Raw genomic sequence first — 4,767 nt, 5'->3', positions numbered from 1 at the left:
TTAAGTCACTAAGGAGTGTCATAACTTTCTCATGATAGTCTTTCTGGTTCAAAATCACTGTGCACCTTCCTTTGTCTGCTGGGAGAATGATGATGTTTTTGTCCTTGCTAAGAGTGGTGAGTGCGTCCCTCTCCTCTCTACTGATGTTGGAAGGTGGTGGTTTGGCATTGCTGAGGCAGGATGAAACTTTGATTCTGAGCTGTTCTGCTTCACCCTCTTTCATTTTGTTGTTGCGGATGGCTGATTCTGTGGCTGTGATCATCTCCACCAGAGGAATTCTACTTGGTGCAACCGCAAAGTTCAGTGCCCTGGCAAGAATCTCTGTCTCCGGCTGGGTGAGCTGTCTGTCAGATAAATTCTTCACCCACTTTTCTGTCTCCCTGGCATGTAATTGACTACTGGAGTGTTGTCCTACACTGAATGTGTTGTTATTGGAATAGTGATGGTGTTGATGAGTTGATGAGAGACTGAGCTGAAAACAGCACCTCAGACTGAGGAAGTCTCTTGGATGAGAGATGAAACGTTTCTAGATTTCTTTTGCTTTGTTTTGCTTTTGTTTTTTTGATTGTCCAGAGGACCAGATTGAACTTTTTTGGATTTAACTTTTGTTGTTATGTAGTAAAACAAATGGTTTGACTCCAAAGAAGAGCAAATCAGTTATGCTGGTGCTAAGATGGTGTCTTTGGTACGTCCCCTCCTCTTGTGCCAGCCCTCTTCCTCGTTGACAGTCATGTCGAACTGGTTCAAAACCAAAAAAGTCCATGCTCAATAATCCAGGTATACAATCCAACAATTTTCAGTCACGTCTGTTTGGGGGAAAAATCAGTTTTATGTGTGTTTCCTTGACCGATGAAGCCTTTTGGATGGAAGGTGAAACATTTCAACAAAAAAGAAACTGTACAGATGACCTGACTGAAAATTGTTGGCTTCTCTAATAGATAATTGTAGAAGTGCTAAAAAAGAGCCCATTTAAAGAATATCTAACCCTTTCCAAATTCACCCCATAAGTCCATTCCAACAAGCTCCTGCCTGTCAATGGTAATTCAAAGAAAATCCAGCAAAGCTCCAGCATTCCTTCCCTGCCCATGGTACTGCTAGAACTCTCTAAAGTTAAATTTAACCCAACAAAACCCAGAGAGAAAGCAAATGTTAGTTTATATCTTAGATCCATATTTACTGTTCCTTTGTACACTTTATATTTTTGCTATTGTTGGATGTAACTGGGACCCTGTGTACACAATTTTGTTCCACCTCATGTACCACATGTGATGTGAATGACAATAAAACCTCCTTGAACTTGAATGTTCAGGTGGGTTATAGCACAACCTGGAGATCTTTCTTAATACCTTAATACACACATCCAACACATGACTAATTGTGTTTATAAGATTACTGAAAAATATATTTATTACCAATGAAAAATATTTTTCAATATATTATTATTAAAGAATGAAACTGTAAGGGGAAAAGTAGAAAAATAACAGGTACAAATCTTACCATCTTCTCTTTTCTTGGCCCTCAAAGCAAAGATGTGGCACTCAAGAGATGAAACATGAATAATCCAAAGCAAGAGACAGCTGAACAATAATTCACTTCCAATACCTAAAAATGTAACCATGTCCGAAATACTTATGGTTAAATGACAGTAATTACAATCAAGCTTACAACTTTGAGCTAAACATGAGGCACTGTGCTCTCCAAGCTGGAGTTTTGTTTATGAACTTTGAGCCACCTTTTGTGTCAATACAGAAAAGACAAACAGAAAAAGAAGAGCGGCTTCCAACAAGCAGGTGCTGGTCTTTTACCATTTCAATTAACAGGCAAGGTCTTTCATAGTAAATCATTACAGAGTCAACAGAAATGTGAGCTTATAGCAGGTTTTCAGAGAATCTTTCCTTCTAAATGACATCCTGGAGCTCATTATGGAAATTCAGAAAAAAAAAAAATATATATATATATATATATATATATATATATATCCGCCGTGATAAACTTACTATAATGAAAACAGTTTATATTGTGTTTGAAATTCATCAACCACAGCTTATGCTTGATAAGAGTTCACAAACTCCTTCCCTTTAAAGATATTTGCCACAATTCATGTAAAATGAAAATGAATGGTCTACAACTATCGTAAAATCATTGATCTTATTTTTAGATACAGTTCAGCTCAATACGACACTAATCTGCTCATTTGAAGCTGGTCAGCATGTTAAATGTTATGTAAATGGACTGTACTTATATATCACCTTTCTATCTTATTTCAAGATCCTCAAAGCTCTTTACAATCTGTGCCTCATTTACCCATTCATACAGCTCTATACTAGATCTCTACAAAGATAATTGAACAAATCACTCTAAAGAAACTAATCAGTGCTTCATCACATTCATACACTGATGGACACACATCAGAGGCTGTGAGGGGTTCAGTGTCTTGCCCTGAGACACTTCAACATGTGACTGCTGGTGGATTCGAACCCCCAACTCTCACATTGGAGGACGACTGCTCTAACCACTCAGCCACAGCTGCCCAATGAAATAGTGGTTTGGTAGAATATCTGTTTTCTTTAAAAATGTCTCATTAAAATTCTCATAACAAGTAGTTAGTGTGGCATAAGATAAAATGTCAAAGTGTCTTCATATCACAGATCTCACAGAACAAGACTCTGTGTCCACCATATGAAAAACAATGCTCATGTCCTTATTTGCATAGTTCTCATTTAGTTGCCTGGCTTTAACCAGGGAAGAGGTGTTTGCTGCGTACATCCAGTGAGAACACGCTGTAATGTAGCATCATTAAACGAAAGCAGCCAGAAACATCAAAGTGCCAGCTGTTCTCTGGAACGTTGCCTAAACTGACAGCTAGTGAACTCCGGCACAGAGCTGCAGTTTGATGGAGATTTTAGCCAGCATCACACCTTTCGTCATTCTGAAGATGAGAATGCTTTGAAAACATCTCAACTGTTTGTAGAGGACAATGATGGTGAAGAACTTCAAAAAGGAAATTATGAATTTGGTAAGCAGTAAGTACCTAAAGTACTTGGACTGATATTTCTGCAGTATTTCTTTATCAAGTTCCAATAAAATGAAATGGATTAGATGCAGTTAGACAGTGACATGTTAATTTATGAATAGACTGACATGTGAGGAGACATTAATCCAAAATGAGCATTTTTTAAAGAATACATTTGGTATATTTCATATTAAGCTAAAAACGTATCTGCTCTGCAACCAGCCAAGTTGAGCACAACACGTCAGTTCCCATGTGTTTCTGATAAACAGCTGTTTGGATGTATTGACCTTGGTTATGAGGAGTGGCTCTCGATGCTCCAGTCCTCCTCTGAGTGTAAACCCCCACGGCGCCCCTCCTGATAGAAACACCTCCACCAGCTTCCATCCCTCTCCGTCGCTGCTCCTCAGATCCACATCTCCTGATTTCTGTGACACATGCCAAAAGTTCTCTGCGTCTGCGTAGCCCCAATATCTCTCTGCGTCCATCGTCCTGTTATCAACGAAATGAGAACGTTAAAGCAAGCCGCACAGACCATCACGTCTGCTAGAACATTACAAGAGCACGGTTTAACGAAACGACTCCATTTAAAAGGTTTCGTTTCACAGTGAACAGTGTCAGGAGCTGACATAAAATCCTTCAAAAGAGCAACTGAAGAGTTGGTGTTTGGGAGAGGTGCAGAATCTGCAGAGACCACTTCAGGAAATGAACGGTCTCATTTGACACTTTCGTTCTCTAATATACCACAATCATCAAAGACTGCTTTAGGCAAGACTTGTCTTCACTTTATTATTTATGAGTCAACATATATGTTCTGTTTAGCACTGCTTTGTTGGCGTAGAGTTAAAGAACCACAACAAAGGTCACAAATTGCATGTTAAGTTATAAAGGACATAAAATACATTGTATAGATACAACTTATTGAAATATGCTCATGAAAACTGTATGAAAATCAAATTAAGAGTCATATATCATTTTATACAAACATGTGATACCACTGCTTTGAAATACGTGAGTTTAAGAAAAAATAAGGAAGCAAAGGTTGTTTTTATGGAGTAACTAAATAAAAACCATGCATTTGAAATGTGATTTATTCATAAGAGATGTGCGAAGATGAACAAGCATTGGCTCTTCTGAGCTCTTAATTTGAAAGGACCTTGAATAAACACACTGAACATGAGATCAGGAAATATTCTTTTAAATAAACCCAGTGATTCTGAGACGAGTGGAAGTCTGGACATGAAGTAAAACCCCCCCAGCAGACGGTCTGAATTAAAGTAATGCTCTTACAGGTCCCACATTCAACACAGCATCCACACCATGGAGCATGTCGACCTGTGGACCGAACCATCGTCAAACACAATAAAACCACTTCTCCTCAGTTCACTCAGAGTGAAAGAGAAACTTTTCGTGGGCTGGACTCACCTGGAAGTTCAATTTAGTTTCAAACCGGTGAACGCGAGAGCTTCGTCGTTCCTTTCCAGCTGAATGTTACACATTCTTCATGTCTGTATCTCGGCGGATAAAACTCTCCCTGAATTCACGACAGTTCGCGTTTCAACCCCAAACCTGAACTGTGTCTGCTCCGAGCGTCTCCTTCTTTCTGAAACAGCCCTGAAAGCAGACGACCACACACTTGGGACAGTTTAAATGAGCTAAAAGCTAAAGCAGCTCCATCCTCGGACACAGCAGGGACAACAAGTGAGGCAGGAGCGGCCCACAGCGCCCCCTGCTGCTCATCTTTCAGTGAGCGGCCC

The 4,767-nt window shown here is 39.5% G+C and overlaps 1 long non-coding RNA gene across 1 annotated transcript in view; it reads right to left on the bottom strand.

Annotated features, from left to right (window-relative positions):
• Positions 1 to 4,661, bottom strand: part of LOC119430849 — a 41,347-nt gene extending 36,686 nt beyond the window's left edge. The window contains exons 1-2 of the long non-coding RNA XR_005187923.1: positions 4,436 to 4,661; positions 3,301 to 3,502 (exon numbers count right to left, since the gene is read on the bottom strand). This is a non-coding gene — a long non-coding RNA (uncharacterized LOC119430849). The remainder of the gene's footprint in view (positions 1 to 3,300; positions 3,503 to 4,435) is intronic.
• Between the last annotated feature and the right edge of the window lie 106 nt (positions 4,662 to 4,767).

The sequence above is a fragment of the Nematolebias whitei genome, chromosome 3 (genome assembly GCF_014905685.2).
Source record: "Nematolebias whitei isolate Nwh7 chromosome 3, NemWhi1, whole genome shotgun sequence".
Taxonomy (NCBI): Eukaryota; Metazoa; Chordata; class Actinopteri; order Cyprinodontiformes; family Rivulidae; genus Nematolebias; species Nematolebias whitei.
This window is presented reverse-complemented; position numbering and strand designations above follow the sequence as displayed.